Source organism: Ornithorhynchus anatinus, chromosome 6 (assembly GCF_004115215.2).
Source record: "Ornithorhynchus anatinus isolate Pmale09 chromosome 6, mOrnAna1.pri.v4, whole genome shotgun sequence".
Taxonomy (NCBI): Eukaryota; Metazoa; Chordata; class Mammalia; order Monotremata; family Ornithorhynchidae; genus Ornithorhynchus; species Ornithorhynchus anatinus.
The window spans coordinates 2,686,786-2,699,619 of record NC_041733.1 but is presented as its reverse complement, the minus strand read 5'-3'; the positions used below and the strand labels follow the sequence as shown (position 1 = coordinate 2,699,619).

Sequence of the window (12,834 nt, the reverse complement as noted above, 5' to 3'; positions counted from 1 at the left end):
AACCGATAGCCCCGACCCCCGTCGTCCCCCACGGCGAACCGGAGGCCCAGGACTCCCCCCAGATGATCGATCGACCTATCGATCGTATTTATTGAACACTTACCGTGGGAAGAGCACTGTACTAAGCCCTTTGGAGAGTGCAATGCAACAATGAACAGACACTTTCCTGCCCACGAAGAGCTTACAGTTTAGAAAGGGAGAGAGATATAAGATAAGTAAATTGCAGATATGGACATAAGTGCTATGGGGCTGAGTAGCTTGCGGGGGAATAATGATAATAATAATTATGATATTTGTTAAGCGCTTACTACGTGCTAGGCACTGTACTAAGCACTGGGGTAGTTAGAAGGTAATTGGGTTAGACACAGTCCCTGTCCTACATGGGCTCACAGTCTTAATCACCATTTTACAGATGAAGCGACCGAGGCACAGAGAAGCAAAATGACCTGACCAAGATCACACAGCAGACAAGTGGCAAACCCGGGACTAGAACCCAGGTCTTTCTGACTCCCAGGCCCATGCTCTATCCACTTGGCCATGCTGTTTTCATAACGGAGTCACACCCAATCAGATGTTCATTCGATATTCACACACACACAATACACGCACACACAATTGCACCAAACATACACACAGACATACCCTTACATGTCACAGATGCACGCACACTCATGCCACAGACACGTACGCAGACATGCACACATCCACGCACCCCCTCTCCTAAATAACGGGTCCACGCTTTGAGGCTCCCTTGTATAAGAGTTTAGATTCATAATTAGGAATAAAATTATCTCCAGCTAATATTTCAAACGATGCTCCGGATATCTCGCCGAAGCAGAATTTCAATTTTTTCCTTCAATAAGGGGAGAGATCTGATGGAATAGACAATTTGAGGGTTGACTACTCACTTGATAGAAAGTCTAACTGGGAAGCTATTTTATACTTCATTTACCTGACTTGGTTGCCTGTTTGAATCAAATGTGTTTGAGGCTGGGCACTAGCACCTTTAAACAAGTTTACTTTGGGCCATAAATGACTGAATTCTAACGAGAGGAGCTCAGCATAATCAGCTAGTGTCCCCAGCAGATCCGTTAGCGCCTTCTCCATGGGAAGCATGCTTCTCCATGCTCCATGGGAAGCAGCGTGGCTCGGTGGAAAAGAGCCTGGGCTTGGGAGTCAGAGGTCATGAGTTCGACTCCCGGCTCTGCCACGTGTCAGCTGTGTGACTGTGGGCAAGTCACTTCACTTCTCTGGGCCTCAGTTCCCTCATCTGTAAAATGGGGATTAACTGTGAGCCTCACGTGGGACAACCTGATTACTCTGTATCTCCTCCAGCGCTTAGAACAGTGCTCTGCACATAGTAAGCGCTTAACAAATACCAACATTATCATTATTATTATTCTCCTCCATTCTGCAGGTGTGATTCCAGTTAGCATCAGTGGCATCGACACCCTCTGGAGCACGGAACAACCTTGAGGGGTCGATCCCTCAAATCATTACATTTCTCTGCCTCCTCTACAGATGTTTCCGAATGAAAACATTTCCCGTTTCAGAATTAAGAACGATAATTGTGGGCTTATGGGAAGTGCCTGTGTGCCAAGCCCTGAACAAAGTCAAGTTCAGTCGAGTCAAGTTCGACATCACCTTATCCGGTTAGGCTCATAGTCGAAGCAGGAGGGAGAAAAGGATTCTCTTCCGTGACACCTCAGAAAAGAGGGGAAGCTTCTTGTGGGTAGGTAAGGTATTTCTGTGTACTGCCTAAGCGCTTAATATACAGCATTGCATACAGGAGGGGCTTAAAGGGTACCAACACTATGCTAAAGGATGTAAATTTTTTTTGGTATTTGTTTAGTGTTCTGTGCCAAGCACTGTGCTACTTGCTGGGATAGATACAAATTAATCAGGGTGAACACGTCTCTGTCCTATATGAGGCTCACAGTCTTAATCCACTGAGAAGCAGCGTGGTTCGGTGGAAGGAGCTTGGGCTTCGGAGTCATTGGTCATGGGTTCGACTCCCAGCTCTGCCACTTGTCAGCTGTACGACTGTGGGCAAGTCACTTCGCTTCTCTGTGCCTCAGTTACCTCATCTGTAAAATGGGGATTAACTGTGAGCCTCACGTGGGACGACCTGATGACCCTGTATCTCCCCCAGTGCTTAGAACAGTGCTCTGCACATAGTAAGTGCTTAAATACCAACATTATTAATCCCCATTTTACAGTTGAGGTAACTGAGGCCCGGAGTAGTAAAATGACTTACCCACGGTCAGACGGCTGACAAGTGGTGGAGCCGGGATTAGAAGATAGGTCCTTCTGACTCCCAGGCCTATGCTCTATCCACTAGGCCACACTGCTTCATGCTGCAAATGGCCAATATGGGGAATGGCCAGGAAGGAGCGTGACTAGTGGAAAGAGCACGGACCTGAGAGTTGGAGAACTGGGTTCTGATCCCTGTTAGGCCGATTACCTGCTGATTGACCTTGAAAACGCCATTTAACTTTCTTCTGCCTCAGTTGCCTCATCTGCAAAATGGGGATTCGATACCTGTTCTCCCTCCTGCTTAGACTGTGAGCGCGATGTGTGACTTGATCGTATCGTATCTGCCCTGGTGTTCAGTACAGTGCTTGACACATAGTAAGTGCTTGATGTATACCACAATTAGTATTATCATTATAAATAACTGGGGTTGGTTTGATCCGCTCTGGGTCTCATGGTATATCTGGAGCCAAATGAATTCAGGCTGTAGGAATTTCTACTCAAGATGGGAATTGTCCTGAACTGTGGTCCCAACTTTCCTAAGGAATGTCCTTCCATTCATTCAATCGCATTTATTGAGCGCTTACTGTGTACAGAGCACTGTACTAAGCACTTGGAAAGTATAATTTGGCAACAGATAGAGACAACCCCTACCCAATAATAGGCTCACACTCGAGAAGGGGGAAGGCAGACAACAAAACAAAACAAGGAAAATAGCATCAGTATAAATAAATAGAATTATAGATACATACACATCAATAGAGAAGCAGCATGGCTCAGTGGAAAGAGCCAGGGTTTGGGAGTCAGAGGTCATAGGTTCGAATCCCAGCTCTGCCATATGTCAGCTGTGTGACCTTGGGCAAGTCACTTAACTTCTCTGTGCCTCAGTTACCTCATCTGTAAAATGGGGATTAGCTGTGAGCCCCATGTGGGACAACCCGATTACCCTGTATCTACCCCAGCGCTTAGAAGAGTGCTCTGCACATAGTAAGCGCTTAACAAATACCAACATTATTATTAGTTAAATAAATAAGAAATATGTACATATATACATATGTTCTGTGGGGCAGGGACGGGGGTAGAGCAGAGGGAGGGAGTCGAGGCAATGGGGAAGGAAGGAGGAGCAGAGGAAAAGGGGGGCTCAGTCTTGGAAGGTCTCTAACAGCTACCCTACCACTTACTTTTCTAAAGCCCACTTCCTCAATCTATCGATTTCTCCATTTTTCTTCCGCAAGCAGTCAAACCTATGTTTGTTCCCTTTCTCCCACGGCATGGATAGAAGCGTAATTCATCAGCCATATGTACTTATTGAAATCCACCCTCTGCAGCGTGGCTCAGTGGAAAGAGCGCAGGCTTGGGAGTCAGAGGTCATGGGTTTGAATCCCGACTCTGCCACTTGTCAGCTGTGTGTGGGCAAGTCACTTAATTTTCTGGGCCTCAGTGACCTCAGCTGTAAAATGGGGATTAACTGTGAGCCTCACGTGAGACAACCTGATCACCCTGTATCTACCCCAGTGCTTAGAACATAATAATATAGAACATAATAAGCACATAATAAGCGCTTAACAAATACCAACATTATTATGATTATGTGCTACCTCAAATGAACATTCAATTCTTTGTTTTTGATGCTCTTTTTGTGTCTGTCTTCCCTCATCAGAGTGCAAGCTCCTAGTGGGCAAGGAATATGTCACTGCTCTGTATTGCGCTCCCCAAGTTCCTTGTGCCCTGCATCGCACCCCGTGGGCATTCTATAAGGGTTGCTAATTCCACTGCCATTCAGCCCACTTTCCAAGTACTTGCCAGACTCCTGGCCTAGGTGATATTAAACACACCAGGAAATGTAGCAACAAGAACCCAGTAAACTCCACTGCATAAGGAGTCACTGTAGCGCTTGAGAGGGAAAGTGGTTTTGTAGCCTGTGTGGTGGCTCGGAAAATGAATGGAAGAAAGTTGATTAGCGCTCCGTACACTCCCTTGCTCAAATCATTCCAGGAAGGGACGGCTGCTTCTGGAGCTAAGCGAGGTGCGGGTCTCCTTACCAGCCGAGAGAGCCGACCGAGGAACCGAATGAACCAGTTTGAGCAGCCCATCTTGGGCCAGGGATCACGTCGAGACCTCCCCTCAGCACTTCTCTTACATTGGGTGGACACTATTCCAAATTCATCCTTTTCCCCATCTCTGCAGGTGCTTTGGCAAACCCACATTTTAAAGGATAATTCGGGAACAGTCTGCTTTCCAGCATAAAACGTGCAACAGCGGCACACCACATCCATCCCAGCTTCACTAAGGCAACAATGGGGAAACATTAAACTCCTGATTTAATCTAAACTAAGTAGCAGTAAAACCCTGAAGATGATTCAGAGGAAAACTACGAAAGTGAAGAAATGAAAGGGACAAGTTAGGGGGGGGAGGGGGGCGGGGTTAGGAAATGGGGTCTTTTAAGTGAAATCCTTTCATTAAGAACTGAATGTATTGTGCAATAGACTGAGTTCACCTACTGCTGAACTCTGGGGAAAAACTTAGACAGGAATCTGGTGAATTCCTTCCATCATTTCAGTTCTCAGACAACTGAAATGGCAACCACCTCACAACCATCCTATTCTCAGGCATAATCCAAATCCTCTCTAGAGTATGAGATCACTTTGGGCAGGGAACCTGTCTACCAACTCTGTCATATTAAACTCTCCCAAGCGCTTAAAATGGTGCTCTGCACAGAGCAACCGCTCAATTTTAAGTATCCTTAATGGATTAATCGATTCATACGTTTCAAAATACCTTCTGTGTTTTCTCAATGCATCTGAGGAAAATCACCTTAGTAACACCCCCAGTTAGCCTGTCGAGGAACGCTAGCCCCAGTAAATCGTGAGACACAACATCGCACAGGACTTAAAAAGTGATTCTGTTAGACCAGTCCAGAAAGACATATCTCCCCCTCGATCATCACTGGTTTCAAGGAGGCCACAGTGTTCAGTAGGTGGTGATGTGGACCTGTAGGAGTCTGAGTAGGGGCTTTTGATGTCCCTCGATATGTCCCCCGACCTGAATCTGACCCCCTGGGGCCCCAGGAAACTCACTGGACCCCTCTCTCCGCTTTAGCTTTGTCATCTGCTAACTGGGCTTCGTGACGGACCAGTCCTCTCGGGAAAGATGAGAGTTCTTTGAAATTCAAAGGACTGCACAACTGGGTAAACTGCAGTGTCATGCCTGTATCTGAAGATCCGGGCATCGCAAAATAGTAATAATAATAATAACAATAATAGTAATTGTAATGGTATTTGTTAAGCACTTACTATGTGCCGGGCACCGTTCTAAGGGCTGGGGAAGACACACACTTAATCAGGTTAGACACTGTCTGTGCCCAATATGGGACTCATTGTCTTAATCCCCGCTTTACAGATGAGGTAACTGATGATCTTAAAAATAATAGTGGTATTTGTTAAGCACTTACTATGCACCAAGCACTATACTATGGCCTGGGGCAGATACAAGAAAATCAGATCCCAGGTGGGGCTCACGGTCTACGTAGGAGGGAGTACAGTTACTGAATCTCTAATTTGCAGGTGAGGAAATTGAGACACAAGGAAAGTGAAGTGACTTACTCAAGGTCACACAGACGAGCAGCAGAGTCCAGATTAGAATCCAGGTACTCTGACTCCCAGACCCATGTTCTTTCCACTAGGCCACACTGCTTCATAGAAATCAAAATCCCACTGTCAACGGTGACCCATTTTATGTCTGGTCCCATCGATCAAGTTTTTTTTTTTAGAGCACTCTTACCCGGACGGCCCAGAAGCAAAATTTTCTTAACTTTTTTTATTCTTCAGGTTCCCACTTTCAGTGGCGACTCCATTTTTCAAAGTCTACTTAAGGGCAGCAGCGGTGGGGAAGGGAAATGAACCTTCACTGCTCCGACAGCCGAAAGAGAACTCTGCTTCTTTTCCCCGTCATTACCTCTCCTAACTGCCCCCCACAAAACTGGTTGGAACCCTGAGATCACAGACAATTTTTTTTCCTGCCTCGCAATTTGATCGTCTCCTCATTGAACGACTGAATCAGATGAGCTCCTACCGCCTGAGACCAGTGTCTCTATTAGTCTGGCAGGCATTTCGGGATGAGGAGAAATGCCATCAGGCCTCCTGCTCTTCGCACATTCCCCTTCAGACTCTCAGACATTCACTAAGCAATCAATATATACCAATATATACTTTCCCTGACTAAGCCCTTCTTTCCTCTTCTCCCACTCCCTTCTGCCTCGCCCTGATTTGCTCCCTTTATCATTTCCCTCCCGACCTGACAGCGCTTATGTCCATATCCATAATTTTATTTATATTAATGTCTGTCTCCTTGACTGTAAGCTCCTTGATGGCAGGGACCATGTCTACCAGCTCTGTTATACTGTTCTCTCCCACGAGTTTAGAACAGTGCTCTGCGTCGAGTAAGTGTTCAAATACGACTGACTATTCCTACTATCACTCCTCAAAGAAGGCGGCCCCTCGTGAAACCTCCTGCTACTGGTCTGAAAGAGTTACTGCCCCTCCCAAGCAACCTGTCAGGGAGTCCAACTTCGACACTGGCAAAAATAGCCCAGTGAAATTGAGAGGACTTTCCTAACCCTTGACCTCTAGAAAATCAGTTACCTGGGACATTAAGGAATGTGAGCTTATAAGTGATCTGGAAAACGTATGTGACTTTCTGAAAGAAAGATTCCACTCCAGGGCGAGCGTTTCTCCGAACCGTAATTAAGCGCACTGCCATGTAGTAATCAAAAAGATATTGCAAAATGCAATCCGTGAGACTTTCCATCCCGAATGAAAGGTCCCTGAGGTCAGGCATCTGGTCTCCTAACTCCACTGTGCTCTCCCAAGAGCTTAGTCCAGTGCTCTGCACAATGCGGATGCTTAGTAAATACAGCTGATCGACTGATGCACTGATCCAAACTCTGGCAACTAACGCACAAAACCCCACAGATGCAATCGGCAGATGATCGGTGTTGCCTTTGCTCACTGGACTGGTGGAGCTGAGGACTGGAAAGGGTTAGCTCGTTGTGGGCAGGGAACGCGTCTGTTTATTTTTGTATTGTACTCTCCCAAGTGCTCTGCACACAGTAAGCGCTCAATAAATATGATTGAATAAATGAATGATAGAAAGGACAAATTCAGATTGGCGCAGAGGACCCGGGGTGTTCCAATGAGAAGCAGCATGGCCTAGTGGCTAGAACACAGGCCTAAAAGTCAGAAGGACCTGGGTTCTAATCCTGCCTCCACCACTTGTCTGCGTGACCTTGGGCAAGTCACTTCACTGGGCCTCAGTTACCTCATCTGCGAAATGAAGATGAAGACCGTGAGCCCCACTGGGGGATGAGGTTTGAGCTTGTATCTACCCCAAAACTTAATGCAGTGCCTGGCACATAGAAAGAGCTTAACGAATACCAGAAAAAAAAGAAAAAAGGACGCCCACACCAAGAGGGTGGATGGGAACCGTCTCCCTGGAGATGACTGGAAAACATGGTTCCTCGCCCACCAATCCTTCAAACCCTGAAAGCCAAATGTTTATCCGGGAATGAAGTTAGAAAAAAGAGAAAGAAGTATTAGAAACAACATCTATCCCCTTCAAAGCTTGAACGAGGAAGCCTAGGGACTCGTATTTATAAATAGGAAGTGGGAGTGCGTATCTATTCTCGGTATGTTTCGGGTTTCTCTCGTGTTTTTATCTATTCCATCTGTCTTCTATTATTACCATTCTTATACCACAAAATCATTTCTGTGTCAGCTGCTCATGCCGTATGCATCCATTTTCTTTGGACTTTCTGGGGGTTATTGATTTTCTGCTTTCTTAGAGTGGCATTGTTTCTCACTCAGCAGGCTGTCCTCTGGAAAGGAAGGCTGTTCAACATACTCGCTCCAAAAATTAAATGAGTTTTTTTTTTCCCCCTTTGGCAACTTTTCTCCAGCCCAAATAGAACAGACACGCTTCCCTTGCTAAAGGGGGCAATTAAAAAATAGGCCGTGGTGAAAACACTCCCCCGCCCCCAACTTTCTGGTAGGGAATCACCTCTCCCACGGAATATTCGAAGTGATTAAACTCTCAGGACGCATGAGCAAACAGGGTTACTAAGCAACTCCCCTTCACGATTTTGAATTTGCCTGCTCTGACCTCTGACCTACCCACAAACACTCCTGTTGCTCCCAACAGCATGACAGCATAAATAATGATATCAGTGAGGGCTCTGCCCATCTCCCAGCAGAGCGCCAAGTCTTTGAGAGCGATATGCCTGTGGTCTGGAGAAGCAGCGTGGCCTAGTGGGTAAATCCCGGGCCTGGGAGCAAGTGGTCCTGGGTTCCAATCCTGCCTCCGCCACTTGCCTGCTGGGTAACCCAGGGCAAGTCGCTTAACTTCTCTGTGCTTCAGTTTCCTCAGATGCAAAATAGAGATTCAATACTTATTCTCCCTCATACCTAGACTGTGAGCCCCATATGGGGCGGGGGCTGTACCCGGCCTGATTAATTTGTATCTACCCCAGAGCTCAGCTCAGTGCTTGACACATAGTGAATGCTTAACAGCTACCATAAAAAAGTCACAACTTCTCTCTGCCTCAAGTTCCTCAACTGTAAAATGAGGATTCAATTCCTGTACTCCCTCCTACCTAGGCTGTTAGCCCCACTTGGCAGGGTGGGGATTGCGTCTGCCCTGCTTATCTCGCATCTACCCCAGCGCTTAGTACAGCATGTGGCATATAGTAAGTGCTTAACAAATGCCACCGTTGTTATCACTGGGCAAATAGAGTGAGAGGGGCAGTTTGGACAGAAGGCTTTGGGACAAAGGTCTTCTTTAAGCTCGGTCATTCTTTCAGGGAACACCCTCTGCAGAGAGAAATTCCAAATGAACCTGTCCGTTTCCTCGGCCGGGACCACCCACCTCCAGATTAACCCGTCAGCCTAAACGACAGGCGGCAGAGCCACGGATCGGGATCAGAACACCCGAGCCACGTTCAGCCTCAACTCACGGAAGGGGAAGCCGTGCCTTCAAATTTTCCAGGATCTGGAAGACACAAAGGTTTTCCCTCGATTTCCCGTTTAGATGAAAGGAGCGCTTCTACTTCAAATGGCTAGGATGGGTCAGGCTTCACACAAAGACCTGGGGGTGCCGGGTCCGACAGTGACCCAGTTTCCACCTCAAACTTGATTTATACCGAGTCGCTGCGGCATTCCTTATCCCGAGGACACATCAAAGGAACGGCGAGGAAGTAGGGTTCTAGCCTTTTCCCTTACTCTTGCTGAGGGACCATTGTATCTTCATCTTCCTGTCTTGCAGAAAGTTAGCGGCTGTGTTTAACTTAAACTCCTCATTTACCCTTCACACGGAGCGTGTTATGAGCTGTTTTGCAGTGAGTGTTAGCCCCTAAAGAGTACAAACTCTCTGACAGCTTCCTTTCGACTCTTGCAGTTGCCTGAGCATTTCACAAAACCACTCTTCACAACTGCACACATTATAATTTACCCATTAAATACAGCGGGGTTTTCACCTTAGGCCTGTTGCCAAGAATAATCTCCCCCCCCCCCACCCTTCAAACGAGAAAAAAATTGTCTTTCGTAAAAGGATAATTATAAATGTGAAACTGGCAGCAAGGGAAAGGTGTTAAGGAAGCGCTCAGAATAATCTTCTCCTCTTGACTACCTGAAGTCTGATTAAGTCTGGTGATGAGGGAAACTGGAAGCTGGAGGGCAGGGAGAATGAAATCTAATGTTTAAAGCATGTCTTGTTCAATGGAAGGTATTGCAGAGCTCCTTGTGGGCAGGAAATGTGTTTGTTCTATTGTACTCTTTCAAGCGCTCAGTACAGCGCTCTGCACACAATAAGCGCTCAGTGAACACGACTGATTGACTGATCTCTGTGGCAGGCGTAGCCAGGCTTGATCATCGGCAGGGGAGAGGAAGCCACAAGCACCATTAGAGAAGCAGCATGGCCCAGTGGAGATAGCATGGACCTGGAAGGCAGAAGGACCTGGGTTCTAATCCCCGCTCCGTCACTTGTCGGCTGGATGACCTGGGGCAGGTCACTTAACTTCTCTGGGCCTCAGTTACCTCACCTGAAAAATGGGGATTAGTACCATGAGTCTCATGTGGGGAAGCACCGTGGCTTAGTGGCAAGAGCACGGGCTTGGGAGTCAGAGGACACGGGTTCTAATCCCAGCTCTGCCACTTGTCTGCTGTGTGACCTTGGGCAAGTCGCTTAACTTCTCTGTGCCTCAGTTACCTCATCTGTAAAATGGGGATTAAAACTGTGATTACCTTGTATCCACCCCAGGGCTTAGAACAGTGCTCAGCATATAGTAAGTGCTTAATAAATACCGTAATTATTATGTGGGATGCAGACTGAATCCAACCTGATTCTCTTGTAACTACCCCAGAGCTCAATAGAGTGCCTGGCACATAGTAAGCGCTTAACATATACCGCTAACAACCGGCCAGGCTCCAACAGGGGCCGGTCCATCACCCCTCTTCTCCCCGTGACTCGAGTGTCGCCGGAAACGTTTTCCCCCAGGGTAAATAATAGTTCTTTCTCGTCTTCACTCCAGTTTGAGTTTGTTCAGTCTAATCTGGGAGTCTCTTCCTCTGGGAACGCAGGTGTTTCCCTTTGGCTAATTAAACATGAGCATTGTGCAATTGTTGCTACTCTAAAAGCCGCCTCGGATCACCTTGGACAAAATGGTTGGGAGGCGGCCGAAGTTGTTGTTTCTGGAGGGGTTTTTTCACACGTTTCAGCCAAAGCGCGGAGCCCCCGGCACCAAGACGTCGCCGCTCAAAAGAATCTGAACTCTCTTTCTTTTGGAGCCGCAGAGAGGGTGGTGCTTTCACCCACACACCACAGCTTTTCACTCCTGGAGGGACCCAAAGGGGCGGTAAGTCCAGGGGTCTGAGTTCTAATGCTGAAAACCGAGGCCTGAGCCTTAGGCTAACCCTGAAGCCCAATTTTTCTCTCCCTGTTCCAGAGGATAAGATGACCAAATCCTCCAGCTGTCAGTCAGTCAGTTGTATTTACTGAGTGCCTACCGTGTGCAGAGCACTGTAGTAAGCGCTTGGGAGAGCACGATAAAACAATATAGCAGACACATTCGCCGCAACCAATCATGGGTATCAATACTCTGCCACTTGTCGGCTGTGTGACTGTGGGCAAGTCACTTAACTTCTCTGTGCCTCAGTTCCCTCATCTGTAAAATGGGGATTAAGACTGTGAGCCCCATGTGGGACAACCTGATTCCCCTATGTCTACCCCAGCGCTTAGAACAGTGCTCGGCACATAGTAAGCGCTTAACAAATACCAACATTATTATTACTAACAAAGTTAAGCGTTTACTCTGTGGTAAGCACTGTACCGAGCGCGGGGACAGTTACAAGATAATCAAGTTGGACACAGTACCTATTCCACGTGGGGGCTCGCAGTCTAAAGTAGGAGGGAGATCAGGTATTCAATCAGTGGTATTTCCTGAGTACAGGCTGTGTGCAGAGCACTGTACTAAGCGCTTGGGAGAGAACACTACAACAGAGTTGGGAGACACGGTCCCTGCCCACAAGGAGCTTACAGTCCAGAGGAAGAGACAGAGATGAATATAAATAATTTATAGTATGTAATTATTGAATCCCCATTTGACAGATGAAGAAACTGAAGCACATAGAAGTGAGGTTACTTGCTCAAGGTCACACAACAGGCACCTGGAATAACCAGGATTAGAACTCAGAACATCTGACTACAGACCCTGTGCTCTTTCCACTAGACCATGCTGCTTTCTTCCGTATCGGGTGTGGATAATTCCCCAAAAAGCAGGTCAACACAAAACCTTCAGCTTCACTCAGTCGCCCATGGAAACGAAGTGAAGGAAGATTTAACTGCCGCTATGGCTGGGGCGAGGAGGTTCTAAATTGACTGAGGGGCTTGATCTGCTTTGCCCATTATCAAATAGCTACATTGGCCTAGAGCATGTTATCAGCACATAATAACAATAACAATAATAGCGGTATTAAAGTGCTTACTATGTACCAAGCGCTGTTCTAAGCACTGAGATAAATGCAAGGTAATCAGGTTGAACACAGTCTCTGTCCCACATGGGGCTCACGGTCTTGATCCCCTTTATACAGATGAGGTAACTGAGGCACAGGGAAGTTAAGCGACTTGGCCAAGGTCACACAGCAGTCGGCGGCGGAGGCGGGATTAGAACCCACGTCCTCTGACTCCCAAGCCCGGGCTCTTTTCGCTGGGCCACGTCGCTGCTCTGCACATGTTATCAAAGTCACTTCAGTTCCTGAACGCGAGCCCGACCGCGGCAAAACTCCTTAAACAGTCCACAAGGGGCAAATGAGTGGCGTGCGAAAGCTATTCTTTCTGAACCAATCATTTCCTCACTGGGGGGTTAAGGTTTGTTGTTCCAAACTCAAGGTTAGATTATGTAATCTGAGCAGGACAGTCCAAAGGAAGTCAACTGCCTCCACACAGATTCGTAATTAACGACGGCATTCACGGACAACATTCTTGACATTATTAGAACATCTCAATGGTTCCCAAGTGACTAGAGCTCAGATAAAG

General features: G+C 47.1%; 1 protein-coding gene across 2 annotated transcripts in view; it reads right to left on the bottom strand.

Annotated features, from left to right (window-relative positions):
- The window catches only part of DACH2 (dachshund family transcription factor 2), a 448,249-nt gene that overhangs the window by 264,000 nt on the left and 171,415 nt on the right, over positions 1–12,834 (bottom strand). The window lies entirely within an intron of this gene.